This window comes from Saccostrea cucullata, unplaced genomic scaffold (genome assembly GCF_032062105.1).
Source record: "Saccostrea cucullata isolate Sc308-1 unplaced genomic scaffold, CSIRO_AGI_Scuc_v1 ctg841, whole genome shotgun sequence".
Taxonomy (NCBI): Eukaryota; Metazoa; Mollusca; class Bivalvia; order Ostreida; family Ostreidae; genus Saccostrea; species Saccostrea cuccullata.
This window is the reverse complement of record NW_026929628.1, coordinates 324,918-341,296: the sequence shown is the minus strand read 5'-3', so window position 1 is coordinate 341,296 and position 16,379 is coordinate 324,918. Positions and strand designations below refer to the sequence as shown.

Genomic DNA, 16,379 nt, shown 5'->3' with positions numbered 1-16,379 from the left:
ATCGATGTTAAAAAAATCATATTCATTGATGTATAAGAAGAATTTATTGTCATCAAAATGAAGGTGTAGGCCTGTCCGAGCCTCGATACCCTGGATCTTGATTACGTGATAATGCTCATGGTTTCTGCAGAGCAGGTTATGCTGCAAACCGCAGTGCAATATTAAAAAAAATATCTTCATGATCTTTGTGTCATTTGTAGATGTAGAGCAAATTCAAAACAATTTTTTCTATAGAAGTTGAAAAACTCATTTTTTTTAATTCACCATGCACTTTAACCACATCATCATTATCCGGAAAATTAAGAGATTTCTTTTCAAATCTTACACACTCTCAGGCTGTGGAGTATCTGATGTAAACTCTTTTTATATGACCATTAATTATCGATGATCATGAGATATTAATGACAATGAAATTGAAATATATTTCAACATTTGATACTAAGTTTAAGCAAGTCTTTAAAATATTTTACGCATGATTTTTACTTGTTATTATTTACGAATTATTTTATTGAAGTAATAATAAAAAACGTCTCATCTCCCCATGTGCACTCTCTAACACAATCACAAAAAGATTGGCCGCTACCGCAGCCGATAATAATTACATGTTTTATATGTATGAACTTTTACATAGAAGAGCGGCCAAACATACACATCCAGAGCTTTCAGAATACGATTTTACAAAATTAGAAAATTCGTTATTGCCTATTTATCATAAAATATAAATTAAATTCTTTCCTTAATTATTAAATTCCTATGTATTTAACTAGGTACTTAAATTATCGATTCGCTGTGATATTTGGTTTTATAATGATTACAATGTATATAAACGTCCATCTGGTCAGTCATTGTTGCTTGACGACGTCTTGTTTTCTCCTCTCACAATGGTAGCGCGTATGAACAGCGGTATGAACACAAGCTTGTAAACAAAATAAACGGCAATTCACAAAAAAGGAAAACCAGAAGAAAAAAAAGTGTCTGTGTAGATGAAAAACACAACTCATTAATTTGTTTTTGAACGACTCCATACGTTTTTTTTTCTTCCTCCCATGCATTTCGACTATACGGAAAAAGATCACTAGAACCTTTGGTTATATTAAAAGAAAGGTGTTGGACCTTCAAACGGCACTATATCCGAACAGCTATTATACAGCCTATCAAATATATCACGGCGTCAATAAAAGAATTATTTATATATTAAAAAAAATACTAATTTCATTCTATAAAAAGCCATGCAGCTGTATACACACATTCCAAAATAATGTTTCATGGACCGACAGGTTGTTAAATTCCTCTCATCACTATAAGTACCCCCATCCCTTAAGGAAGGCCCATACTTTTACGGATCCGGTTTTAATTTTACACATCCATACAAAATTCTGATTATCACTTGTCCATTGAAATAAAATCTTTCTTGGTGATTGAAAATAATTTAGCAAGTATATATTTGTTTATTATGGTGTTATTATGCATACAAAGCATTTAATATACATTATTTATGAAAATTTACACTTTGCACTCCGTCCATAAGATCTATATGTCATTTGGTACATACACAGACAAAAAATTCTTTATTGCTTTTATGGACCTAAATCTTTTAAATTTTCTTTTTAGCAAACTAATCTGAGATCTGTTTTTATTGATTTTAAGCCTATATCATCCATTTAATTTCTACTTTTTAAAAATTCTGCAATGAATAATTGAAAAAAAATTTCCAAAAATGGGGGTATACGTCTTCAAAAGACTGTTTTGTTAAAATTCTCTGGTCAACCATACTAAAGTATGTGTTTTTCTTAACTTTACATATAATACTTAAAAGTTTTAAAGAAAAAATGGCATCTAAACAATTTGGATTTTGAGAATTATAAAAAATAAAGACATTTTGAGATTTTTTTTTCTGAAGGACATAAACAGATTCAACATCAATTTGTTATGTTTTGCAGTAAATATTTCAAATATTCTCTTGGAAAATGAATATTTTTGATTTTCATAAGTTTTAGCATAAATTTGATATGATTTATTGCAAAACTAAATAAAATATGATATCACACTTCTTTATGTTCAATTTTGGCTGTTGCATTTTTAGAGGTATGTGCTCCAAAACATGTTGTATGAAAATTAATCTGCAAAGATATGTCTTTTATGGGTGCTTTAGGTCCTTTAAGACTTATTCAAGGTATTCAAATTAAAAAATTATCAGTTTGACAGAAAATTCTGAAAGTACGGACCTACCTTAAAATGAATACAATGTCTTCCTTCTAAGTAGAGAATGTCAGTTGGTTGATTTGTTTTTGTACATGCATGTATACATGTACTTTAGGGGTTGAATTCCGAGACTGAAAGTTACGACCTACTTTTATGTAAACCAATAATCATGCATGATATGTCCTGCCATGAATATGGCCAAGGCATTTGGTGTTTGTCGGACGTCTTCCATCCTTCCTACTTTCTGTCCTTCCGTCTCTCCTTCTGTTACACTTTGCCTTTAGCTCAGTTCAAAGCTCAGTTTCAAACAAACTATTCAAGATATTTTTATCAATCTTTACATACTGATAGAAATTAATCAGAGTTATGCAATTGCATTGACATTTTTTTTAAACTTGACTTTATATACATGTATATACCTCACTTTTCTAAAATTAGTGTTTAGCTCAGTTTTAAACATACCAAAATAGTGTTATCAAACTTCACATGTTGATGAATACTGATGAGAGCTATTTAATGGCATCACCATTTTTGAACTTGGCCTTTCTTTTGATCTTGATCTAACTCTTTTTCTCTCAATTTTAGCTCTAACGAGAGTTAGTTATTGCTTAGCACAAGGTCATTTGGAAAGATCAATGTCACACATACTAGTATTCCTTTACAGTCTTTTTCCTAGCGAAACATTGTAAATTGCTTCTCTTACAAGGTTTTTTACTTTTATACGAGGGTTGGTCCAAAAGTATTGTCACAACTTTGATAAAATTGCTATAAATAAAGGTAAAGCAACAAAATTATACACGAAGGAAGCTTTACTTATTTCAAATCAGACCTGAAAATTTCAAAGGAATATGATGCATACTTTCCAAAATATCGGATTTTAAATAAAGTGCGTTTATGGTAGTCGCCGCACCTAAATCATAACGTCAAATGACGGATATGCACCATCATACTTTTAGGCATTTCCCCTTCGTTTCATTAAAAAATATTTGTGATTCGCAAACACTTTCACCAATTCCACTTCATTTAAGATTTCTTGGTACCATTATACACTCGCTCTTTTCAGAATTAAGCTTCCTGTCAAATTTTTTTGAACAGTGGCATAAGACAAACATAAAAATTCACATGTCACTCTATACGTCTGTCGTTTTCTGCTAACGTCAAACACCATTGAACGTTTCCGTCCGATTTCCTATCTTTCGGTCTTTTAGTCTTCTGCTGATCATTCAGTGACCAGTCACCCGCCCAAAATCGCTGAAACTATCTATTAAGATGTCTCTTATTTACATTATTTATTCTGTAAGTCTGATTAATTAACGTTATTATCGCTTGTGATGATTCCCAAATTTTGAAGCAAAAATACATTACAACTCGTCGAACCGTTTTTTTCCCATTTGGACAATCATTGTGTCATTTGTCATTGTGTACCCCCTATTTTACTTTTTGATCCGACACATATTTTGGTTTCCCATAGCAAAACATGGACACTACCATTTATACATATATGGACATTTATATATATGGGAGGCGGGGGTATCACTTACTAAGCTCATTGCTAACAGTACTTCTTGTTATAACCGTTTTTAAAAAAAACTAAATACTTTTTTTTCTCAAAACCAGGTTGGCTCAGCAATCCCCTCTATATAGTTTTAACAAAATCAATACAACTTTGTAATGTAAATTATCAGTAATTTTTCAGCTCAATCGTAATGGGTAAAATACAAAAGAAACAATTACAGAATGAAATAAAAACAGATGTTTTAACTATTAATTACCAGAAGTTAAGAAGTAGCAGTAACAAATTTTGTGAACATTTAAATATCAAGTTAGAAATTTGATACAAACGAGAGGTACTATGAGCAATGAGCTCACTAAATGATACTCCCGCCTCCCATATGAAAAAAATGGCTATGTACACGTTTTGCTCTGGAAAATCCAAAATATATGTCAGATCAAAAAGTAAAATAAGAGGTGCACAATGGCAATATGTTATAAAAAGTCTGTGAAAGTTTCATTAAATTTCCTTCAGTGGTATGAGAGGAGTTGCAGATAAGAGATGGGTACCCCAAAGAGTAACAGACAGACGGACGAACAAACAGACGGACGAACGGTAATACCGATTACTATATACCCTCCCGCTTTTCAAGTGGGGGTATAATAATAGCCCCAAAGATGCGCAAAATACATGTGCTTATCATTTATAATTATTCACATACTACGCATACATGGATTGTATACATGGCATAATTTACATGGTCCATGTATACCTGTATTCCGATGTATGGAAGTGTGTAAGGTGTCAGTTACTTTAATTGAGATTTTAGTTGATATCTAACACGTAAGGAAATTGTTCTAAATAATTTGAAAAAAAAAATCAATTTGACAGTGATTAGTTATGTAAACATACACAAAATGGCGTTCAAGATGGCGGTTCAATTATTTGCCCAAATAGCCACACTAAATTTCAAGCATATCATCGCAATCGGCATTTAATTAAAGTTGGGGCGCCATTAAATAGTTGTTAAATGTTCACTTTTATAATTATTTATTGTTTAAACGAACTATTTTATGAATAATTTAATAAACTTTAAAGAAAGAAAAGACTCCAGCGAAGTCTACAAATGGTCAGTGGATAAGGCGGACATTTCAGAGGTGATTTCAAAATTTGCCGAGATGAAAATCTCAAAAAGAAATCAGAGAATTATTGGTCGGTGAGTCTTTATTTCAGTGTAAATTTTTATGCTGCTTGTTGTTGATGTATTTGTACACTTAAAGAATGCATTAGAATTTGAATATAAAGAGTAGATTTTACGAAATTCTAAGTATTCGTATCAGAGATTTCTGGATTGTTTTGCTTCAAGATGGCCGTGCAGCCAGTGCTACAGCCTACACATTAAGTAAAGACATTTAAATATAATCATTTTGTAACATGTGTAAGAAGACATTAAAAAGTGTTTCACAATTTCAGAGTCTTTTTCTTATAAATAGTACGATTAGTGTATCAATATCTGGGAACAGGTTCCTTCTCCATGCGCTCGGCACTTTGAAGTGAAAGTTGCGGGTCCTTCCGATGAGACCTTAAAAACCGAGGCCCCGTGTCAGCGGCAGGCGTTGGCACGATAAAGATCCCTCACTGCTCAATGACCCTGAGTGCCGAGTAAAGGTCAAAATTTGACGTCTCCATAATTATGAGTGAAAAATTCTCGAGAGGGACGTTAAACAATATACATTCATTTTATTCTGGGAACAGGTTATGTACAGTAGCCTCTGCATGATCATGGCGATAACAACAAACAGAAATTCAAATGAACAGGGTGAAATTAAATCATTGGTACATGTATATAAAGTTTGAAATATAAAGTTAACATCTCTATTTAAAAAAAAAATGGGGAGGGGGGTCCAATAATTTTTAACATGTTTAAGTATCAAAATTACAGTATTTATTCAACATAAAAAATATAATTAATTGATTTGAATTTATGTAATAAGTTTACAAAAAATCATCCCAACCCCAAGCCCTCCACTTGATTAATGCTAGGGAAAGGGGGGGGGGGTATGACCCACATAATTTAATTCATAGTGACAATGTTTCAATTATGATTTTAAAATATTTAGTATGTATATGAATGATTGTTTGTCAATAATAATGTCACATACTTTCATGAACAAACCTTTTTTCCAGCAAAAATCTTGTCCCCTGTAGTAATTCTAAACTTGAGGGAAATCAGCATCAAATGTAAATTTCAGGTGTGAATCCAGATTTTGCAGGGGGTGGTCGAAATCACAATTAATTGAATTAGTATATATATATATATACATTTAATAACACAATAATGCAAATAGGAAAGGGGGGGGGGGGTTCCGAACCCCCAGACCCCTTCCCTATAGATCAAGGCATGGTTTTCATCTATCTAATATTTTTGAAAATAGTTCAGCATCAAATGTAACTCCGTCAGTACATGTGGAGCAACAACCTTTTTCAGAATTGAAGGAAATGGCATGAAAGAAGAAAGAAGAAATTGCGTAGTACATTCAAATGGAGGATCGGTGTTTTTAAGAAGTCCGGATAGAAATCGCAATTGTACAGCAAGGTGTATTACTGAGCAGAAAATTCTGTGATGGGTAGGAACATTAAAAAAAAAGAAATGGAGTATACTTTCGGTACCTTTACAATGACTTTGTGTATTTAAATTACTTTAATTATGTATTGTTTATGCCTGAAAAGGTGTGTTTCTTTTTTTCTTTTTTTTTTTTTGCAAAGAATATATCAAATATCATTATTTTGTTAAAATTAAGAATATTAATCTATTTTCTTTTTTAATATAGAGGATTTGTTATATATAGATTCTGTTTATAGAGAGGATTTTTAAAGTATTTTTCATATATTTTCATGTAGCATCATGCAATAAATTTGTATTTGTACCTGATAATTACTATTGTTAAATTTCTCCTTTATATAGACCTGCCTCAAATGTGCCTATTTGATAGGTACATTATAGGCATACCTGAAGTATACTTTTGGCACACTCTTTTTAAGTACCAATATGATATAAATGTAGGCATACTTTAGGTAGACTTATAGGTACATTTTAGGTATACCAATAAGGTACTTATCTGAATGTTTGCATTGTGTGCCAATATTGGACTTTTTTCGTACCTAAACTGTAGGCATACTATAAGTAAGTCTTGAAGGTATCTTTTAGGTAGATTTATAAGCACATTTTAGGTATGCCTAGAAGGTATCTTTCTGATCATGTGCCAATATTCTCTTTTTTTGGTACATAAACTATAGGCATACTTTAGGTATACCTTTGAAGTTGTGTTGTTGGTATCTTGTAGGTATATTATAGGCACATTTTAGGCATGTCTAGAAGGTACCTATCCCATTTTGTGCTAATATTGTGCATTTATGATACCTAAAGTGTGTCCATTATTAGGTATACTTTAGGTATCCTTATTAAAAACCAATTTGCTATCTATACTTGTACAAGTGGTTCCAAACTTGCATACTTTAAGCATATTTTTGTGCCTATTTTTACCAAAGATAGGTATGCCTAATCTGTATTTTATTTTGGTACGGGCGCGGCCTATAAAATCCGCCATTTGCAATGTACTTTCGGTTTCAAGATTTAAAATTTAGACAAAATAAACAAGGAACACAACCCTCCAGAGAATATCGAAGTCCAACTTGCACTTTAATGATAAACATATACTTTTTCTGTAATGATGGATTTCACTAAGGGTACGGAATAAATAAGAACCTAGGTGGATTAATAAAAAAAAATATAGGCATTTTTATACAGAATTTGTCTCGAGAAATAATTTTATTTAGTATTTAATTTAAAATGGTACTTTTTATCTGTTAAGCAATGACATATTTATACACTGTACAAGTTTCAACTTTATTAACCACATAGTTTTGTAGCTATTATTAAAATTAATTTCTGGACATGTTGACCTTTGATGAAACTGTAATATATATAGACAAAGTTTCAAGGTCCTCTTTTTCCATGTCTGGACCGTTGCCCGGGGTTATCATCTACAAAATCTTATCCACAAAGTCTACACTTTTTACATGGGTATTTTTGTCATCTTTGTAATGGTTAAAATGTCTTGATAATGATCCATGATTTAAAATACTTCAAAGAAGTTTCTGTTTTGATGCCATTCATTATCGCCAAATATTTTGCAAGCATTTTTAGATCCACAACGCACAGTTGTTGGATGACAAAATACGGTATAAATTGTAGTCAAAACAAAACCACTTAATTTGTGCAAAAAAGTGTTTTCCTTTCCTTTCAAGTGTGTAAACATAATATTAAACAGGAAACTATCACTTATGTTTACGACTGAAATTCTAGGTCAACAACGAAATGACAAAAGGCCATTTACATAATATTCTAAAGAATATATAACTATTTAAATTAAAGATATGTAATAAATTTGACTTCACGAGAAACAAGATTAGTAAAGAATAAGCCTACCTGCTCTGAAGAAAACAATTTCCATCTAACGTCTTTCCATGGCAGTCTTTATCAAAACTGTCACGTGTCATTTCATACAGCCCGGATGTACTGGAAATTTCCATGACCTCACTGTGAACAAAAAGTTGAACGACCATGTAATCGTACGTATGATAGTTTTTTCTTGATTTTTTTTCAAATTTCCTTTGTTGTCAGTCATTTATAAAAGTATATTTGTAATTTCAATTAGATCATAAAACTCGATGTTTAGCATTCCCATTTTTTTTTGTCATTATTTTGTTTGTTTGAATGTTAAAAGGTCTTACACCACCAATCGAAAACCGTTATACATTGCCTTATAGTCTTTTCATCATGATAAACACTTCCTCTGCTAGACATGTTCTTGCTAACTGTTTACCTATTTTTAGCTCACCTGAGCCGAAGGCTCAAGTGAGCTTTTCCGATCACATTTTATCTGTAGTCCGTCCGTCCGTCTGTCTGTCCGTCTCAGACGTCTGTAAATTTTTTTTACATTTTCAACTTCTTTTCAAGAACCACTTGGCCAATTGTAACCGAACTTGGTACAAAGCATTCTTCGGTGTTTAGGAGTTTAAATTGTTAAACGAAAGAGCCAAGTCCCCTCACAAGGGGAGATAATCAAGAAAAGACAAAATAGGGTGGGGTCATTAAAAATCTTCTTCTCAAGAACCAGTGGGACAGGATAACTGAAACGTATGTGGAAGCATCCTTGGGTAGTGTCGATTCTAAACTATTAAAAGTATGACCCCAGGGCATAGGGCGGAGCAACAATAGGGAATTCACGTTATACATAGAAATATATAGTAAAAATCTTTAGAAATCTTTTTCTCAAGAACCAGTGGGCCAGGAAAGCTTAAATTATGTGGAAGCATCCTAGTATAGTGTAGATTCTAAATTGTTAAAATCATGACCCCCGGGGGTAGTGCAGGGCCACAATGGAGAATCCAATTTTTAACAGAAATATATAGTAAAAATCTTTAAAAATCTTCTTCTCAAGAACCAGTGGGACAGGAAAACTGAAACTCACGTGGAAGCATCCTTGGGTACTGTCGATTCTAAATTATTAAAATTATGACCCCCGGGCGTAGGGCGGAGCCACAATAGGGAATTCACGTTATACATAGAAATATATAGTAAAAATCTTTAGAAATCTTTTTCTCAAGTACCAGTGGGCCAGGAAAGCTTAAAATTATGTGGAAGCATCCTAGGATAGTGTACATTCTAAATTGTTAAAATCATGACCCCCGGGGGTAGGGCAGGGCCACAATAGGGAATCCAATTTTAACATAGAAATATATAGGAAAAATCTTTAAAAATCTTCTTCTCAAGAACCAGTGGGCCAGGATACTTGAAACTAATGTGGAAGCATTCTTGGGTAGTCTCGATTCTAAATTGTTAAAATTATGACCCCCGGGCGTAGGGCAGAGCCACAAAAGGGAATTCACGTTATGCATAGAAATATATAGTTAAAATCTTTAGAAATCTTTTTCTCAAGTACCAGTGGGCCAGGAAAGCTTAAAATTATGTGGAAGCATCCTAGGATAGTGTAAATTCTAAATTGTTAAAATCATGACCCCCGTGCTTAGTGCAGGGCCACAATAGGGAATCCAATTTTAACATAGAAATATATAGGAAAAATCTTTAAAAATCTTCTTCTCAAGAACCAGTGGGCTAGGATAACTGAAACTAACGTGGAAGCATCCTGGGGTAGTTTCTAAATTGTAAACATCCTGACCCCCGGGGTAGGTCGAGGCCTCAATAAAAAATCCCGAGTTTTGCATAGAAATATATAGGAAAAATCTTCTCAAGAACCTGTGGGCCAGGACAGCTGAAATTTAGGTGGAAGCATCCTCGGGTGATGTAGATTCTAATTTCTTAAAATCAAGACGGCGGTGGTAGTGGTGAGGGGGAGGTAGGGGGCCACAATAGATATAAGAAGAGGGGAATTCTGGTAAAAAAAAAAACTACATCACCAAAGTTACTCAGGTGAGAGATGTGACTCATGGGTCTCTTGTTTGTAATTTCCTGTAAAATAAACCTAAAACATCATACAAGATAAAAAAAAAACTTTCTCGTATGGTGTACATGTATTCATGCTCAGCCGGCATATATTTATAACGCAGAACTGTTAAGGCGCGCCATGGAAATATCGAGAAAAAAAATTGTGATTAAGAATGTTTTTATAATCAGGATGGTGATTATTTTTAGAACATTATTTATCTCGGAAAATTGTAATTATGTTTAACAACTACATATGAGGACGACTAGATTTTACATTTAGATTTGTCACTTGATGCAACAGACACGTGATATACTTGCAGTATGATGTCACCTACAAATTTCACTAGTGCAAGGGTAAGTTTTAACCAAGTTAAAATTCGAGGTTTAGTTTATAAGTATTTTCAACAAGTATTGTAGTTTCTGGAAAAAATGTAGATTCTGCAATTTCATTGTTAAAATCATTTTTGTGTGATCGAATGCTGTATTTTATGAGTGTTTTTCTCCAATTTTAAACTAAAAAAGCACAATTATTTCGTTGTCAACCTGAATGAATTTATCACAAAAAATACACAAAGGTGGTATAGGTGTTTCAAACAGAATCGTAGAAGATATTTTCCTATTTATTACTTGTATTCATTTGCAAAAAATTAACCCCATTATGGCCCAGTTCTACCCCCGGGAGTCCTCATTGGAACCAATTCGATTTTGTACTACCTGAGGTTGCCTCCATATGCACCAATATGACTCATAATTATGGTTTTTCTAGATCTGTTCTTGAGAAAAAGATTTTTTCCTATAATCCCTAATGTAGATTTTCCAAAGGGTTTGGAAAAGTTTTGGAATTCCATGGAATTCCATTCGTTTCCATACCAAAGTCGAAAAGTGTGTCTGGAAGTTTTTGGAATATTTTGGAATTTGAAAAAATAAATGGACTTAGACATTTTTTGCTTTGGAAAGTAGTGGAATTCTTTGGAAAAAATGATGAAATGAGAAACTTAGCCATTTTCTGCTCTGGAAAACTGTGGAAAATTACTTAGAATTTTTTAACTGTCGACCAATAGTACAATAACATCGGGATCGAAGTCGGGCTCGATGAACAATTAATTTAAACAACAAGCCGAAATTCAAAAATATCGAATCGAATGCCATGTTGATGTTGCACAGAAGGAAAGTTGGAAAGAGAGTGTCTAGAACAGGGGAATCTTGATAAGCTGTAGATGGAAGAAGCTGAAGACATTTTAAGACCCGGTAGGTACAATATTGTACAGTATTTTATGTGTCCTTGGGCAGTGTCTATATACACGACCGTCGTGTATATAATTTCAAAGACTATTCGCACGACCGTCGTGTATATAAGTTCAAAGACTATTCGCACGACCGTCGTGTATATAATTTCAATGACTATTCGCACGACCGTCGTGTATATAATTTCAATGACTATTTCCACGACCGTCGTGTAAAACATTAAACATGCATTGTATTTATCTTTCCTTGTTTGAGTGCGAGACGGTTCGTCCCCACAGACCATTCGCACTGAGGTGTTTCGTCCCAATTAAGACGGTTCGCATGTACGACCAATTACTTGGTTACATGTATCCGATGTATGTAGTAATTGTCACTTGTTGACAGAAAATTGACTTTTGAACTTTGTTGTATTAATTAAACCATTTGTTTCAACCAATTAAGGATATGGATTCTGTGGAATAAACAACACGAACAAATGACCTGACGCACTGATTTAATTCAAACATCTCAGCTAGTGCCAGTGGTGCTGATATCTTGTATAATTGGGGAAATATTGAGAACAAATGATGCACAATCTAAATAAAATGAAAATTTCTCTAGATCTCTATATTAAGAAATAAAATCGAGAATCTCTCTTTATATTATTGTATAAAAAAAATGAAATCAATATATTTTCAAAGGGCACTAAAATTTAATTTTCAAAAAATAATTGTAAAACCTGTTTTTATGATATGTTACTTCCAAAAACAAACAAACAAACAAAATTTTATTAATAATTCTCTTAAAATTTGACTTCACAAGCAGAATCTCCAAATTATAGTATAGCACCTTAATTACAAAACTGCATGAATCAGACGCTAAATAAACGTTATTATATCTGCACGTGGATAACTATTTTATACGTTTACTTAATTTTGATTAGTAGAAGGTGATTTTTTGTGAGAACCGTAAAGGAAGTGGAAAGTTTCCTCTGTTCATCATATAAAGAACATAAATTGCCCTCGGTTATACCAACTCCGTTTTCTTAAACGAAATTAAAAAAAAAAAAAAAAAAACAGGAACGTGCTTTCAACGATGTCATGTTATTGTATGCTCACCAATATTACCTGGTATGTGACATTATACAATGTTTTATTTTAGATTTTCCAAAATACATTGACCTTAATGGCAAAAACTGATAGAATATCAAAATATTTGAGCAGTGCAAGTCAGGCACAATCTGAAAAAAAAAAAGCATAGGAAAACTATTATAATTTAAGATCACATAATTATTATAATAATGTGTGAAATACCCACATTACCATGATTACAGGGAAAAAAGACTTTTCATATACTATATAGATCTGCAGAAAATGAGAAATAAAAGAATTTGCAGAATAGATTTTGTTTTACTTGATTATATAGTGAATTTTGACCCAGTAGACGCCCGCTGGATTAGTTATGCTGCAATGCACCCATAAAATTGCACCACGTCAGCACACAGCACCTGTCAAACTGGTAAAAATTGTGACAAAAATTCACCTTCTTTGGTCGGCTCAATAAAATGACTGTTCGGACTGTTCAATAAAATAAATTCTTGGTTTGTAGAAATAATACATTTTCTTCTTGATTACTTGGCTACTTACCGACTCTTTTGCACGCAAAAAGGGGGGGGGGGAGGAGGACTGGCGACTTTGCAAGGTCAAAAGTAGATCTATTCACACAATGTGATCATCAATGCTTGCTTATGTTGACAGATTGTTTTTTATTGAAAGGGGTGGTATAATGAATTCTTCTGTATGGGAAATATTTTTGATAAAATATATTTGATTTTATTTATTTTCTGTCTCCATAACATATTCTTGAAAAAATCTCGATTAAATGAAACTTATTAAAACAAAACACACACACAAGAAAAGGGAAAATAAGAAGCACAGTATTTATAAATTGTTTTAATTTGTAGCCCATGCACGTAATTTAGATCTGGAAGTAATTTTGGGGAACGTAAGTAAACTGTACTCTTTCAATAAAAATGGACATAAGGAAAAATCAGATATTTTAAGTTTTTTTTATTTTATTTAAGTTCAAAACTAAACAGCAAATTCTGAAAAATTAATAATGACGTCTTCGATACGAAGTTCGAAAGGTGCTGGTCTCGAGAAGTTTGGGGACGAATTTAGGGTACACGACGATAAATGCGGTCGTGTACATATCTCGGGTAATGTGCAATTGCTATATGCAAGACGGTCGTGTAAATAGATTTTACTTAATATCTATGCACGACGGTCGTGTATATATCTCATTACTTTGCAATAGCTATTTGCACGACGGTCGTGTAAATAGACTTTCCATATAGTGTGCACGACGGTCGTGTATATATCATCGGCCGTGTCCTTGAATGAAGAACGCTTCTGCTACCTGTTCATTTATAGTCTGGGCACCACACAGTCACACATAAACTGCCTGGCGGTGAAATCGTTAGTGCACTATTTCAATTTTGTAATAATTATTTAAAAACTCTAAACATCTCATTAAGATCATGGATTTTAACCCGAATGTCCTCGTTTGGGATCGAACTTATGTAAAGAATTTTACCTATACGTTCCTTTGTTCAAGTCAAGATAACATTTACAGAGTATGATGTACAATGTAATTAATTATATATATTTTAAGGCATGTTTCATGATCATTTTCTGCTCTTATTTTAATTATTTTATAGCTGTTGCTGCATAAAAATGTGCCCGAGATGATCCCCTCAGCGCTGGCGTTTGATAACTTGATGGATGTAGATGCTTAGCCAGTCAGTCTCTAGGCTTGTGAATATGGTGAGAACAAGCTCAAATTATCACTCAAACCAAGTTAACTAACTCTGATTTTATTAATCCATGTCTATTAGCATAATAATGTGTTCTACGGTGCGACCGTTGGGGCGAGCGCAGTTATTTACTTTCAAAATCCTTTATACAGATTTTACTTGCACTGCCTATCCTCAGTTGAACAGAATAACAAGTCAATTCCCACTTCCCAGGCATTGGGATAGAGATTTTGAATTTTCGGAAGTTTCCTACAAAATCCGAAATAACTGAGCCGTTTAAGTGACGAAAGTATGACGTCAAATAAAAAGTCCTGTTGACTCTTCACCGCAAAGGATTATTGGGAGTTTGGAATTCTTTCACGCTATGAGATAAAAATTTCTTGGAACGACGTGAAGATTTCAACCCAAATTTCCTCCGTTCATACACGTTATAGTATATTGAGCTCGCTACACGACGCTCGCTGCGCTCGCTATTAAAAAAATTATTGCAACTTTGCCAAGGAAACAAAATTTAAAGGTTTATATTCTTAACACGCTTAAATTCCTTATTCAAATAATTAATAACAATGTATTCTGACAGGTAATGTAAACATGAAAACTGCACAGACATGCCTAATTACTTTAGATCAAATAGCAATCATCTAATATGAAGTATACATGCATTTTACAGGAATCCGGGTGCTCACAAGGACAAGAGGTGTATGAAAAGAAAAACATAAAGGTAAGATTTCTGAATTATTTTCTAAATCAATAAAATCACATGAATTGAAATTATCTTTTTCAGTGTTAGTCAGGCATTGAGCTTGAGCTCAAACCTTTTTGTTTTAGCTTACCTGAACCATTTTAAGGCCTAAGTTAGTTTTTTGATCAGTGCCTGATGTTTTCTGTCATCTATAAACTTTTCACATTTATACATTCATCAGAATTAATCCTAATTTGAACAAAAAATTGCAAGATAGTGAATTAATTCATATTCCATAGTAAACTGATTTGCCAGGTAAAAAAAAATCAATTGTTTTGTATAGCTTTTGTTTATTGTTTGTCATATATTTATATGGATATCAATAATGATGCATCTTAATGGTCATCTTTTTCTTTCAGAAATTGTGTAAGGATCAAAAGTTTGAAGTGTCTGTTGGAATGATCAACATCGAACTTTCTGAGCCTTCGTACTGAAAGTGAATCCGTTCGTGACACCAATTAACTGTCAACCTTCTAACATAACCATTTACTAATTTCATAGAATATCAGTGAGGAAGTGCATGATTCTCTAGCAAACACGTCAGAAGTTTTGGATCTTCATTAATTGGGATCTTTGGCACGTACGTTGGGGGGGAAATATCATCTGTTGATTTTATGGGATCACTGTATCAATATAGTTGTGTAGTACATATTTTTTGCATGTAATACATGTGTTTGTCACTCTAGTCAATAACTTTGTACCAGTACATAAGCATGATAAGCCACTGGCAGTTCATTGTAAATGTATACTTTGTTGAGGTCTCAATGACTATTCCAATTCCATAGCCAATTTCATTTATTAAAACTTACTTCTTATTTTAGAAAATGCAGACTGGAATTTACTAAATTCATGTATATCATAACATGATTATCATAAATTTAACCAAGGTGACTGATTCTCCGGTAATCATATTTTCTCTGTAAATAACCTTTAATGTAAAATACTTTCCGTGAGAATATTTTATGAAAGTGTGCTTATATTGTACATCTGAGAGTTATATCATATGCAATATTTGTCTCAAAAAACATTGTAAAAGAAACAATTAATTTTTAATTTTGAAAATATAGATTTGATCTATGAAACATTGTGATGTTATCAATTTTTTTTTGTAATTATTTGGCACTAATTATTTCAGTTTTCTTTGTACATGTATTTGGAATTTGGAATCCTGGAATTCCATGGATTTCCATGGAATTCCTTAGATTTACAAATATCCTGGAATTCCATGGATTTCCTTCACAAATTTCCATTCTGGCATTGTTCCGCTCTTTTCCAGGCTATATTCAAAATTCCAAATCATTCCGAAAAAAGTTCCGTCCCAATACTCCGGAGAATTCTAAAGAATTCCGCGGAAAAAAAATTCCATGGAATTCCATGGAATATGCTTTGGAATTCC

General features: G+C 32.9%; 2 protein-coding genes and 1 long non-coding RNA gene across 4 annotated transcripts in view; 2 read left to right on the top strand and 1 right to left on the bottom strand.

Annotated features, from left to right (window-relative positions):
- LOC134281525 (uncharacterized) overlaps nucleotides 1–8,320 on the bottom strand; it is a 46,267-nt gene extending 37,947 nt beyond the window's left edge. The window contains exon 1 of the mRNA XM_062763980.1: nucleotides 8,184–8,320. The gene's annotated coding sequence lies outside the window, so the exon portion shown is untranslated. The remainder of the gene's footprint in view (nucleotides 1–8,183) is intronic.
- LOC134281526 (uncharacterized) overlaps nucleotides 8,196–16,379 on the top strand; it is a 37,623-nt gene continuing 29,439 nt past the window's right edge. Inside the window, exons 1-2 of one of the 2 annotated variants that reach the window (XM_062763981.1) lie at nucleotides 8,208–8,326; nucleotides 10,483–10,556. The gene's annotated coding sequence lies outside the window, so the exon portion shown is untranslated. Of the gene's footprint in view, nucleotides 8,327–10,482; nucleotides 10,557–16,379 lie in introns of both variants that reach the window. The other variant, XM_062763982.1, reaches the window with a different exon arrangement.
- Nucleotides 11,197–15,573, top strand: LOC134281511 (uncharacterized). Its single transcript, XR_009995104.1, has 4 exons — nucleotides 11,197–11,450; nucleotides 14,146–14,251; nucleotides 14,912–14,962; nucleotides 15,343–15,573. It is a non-coding gene; the product is annotated as an uncharacterized LOC134281511 (long non-coding RNA).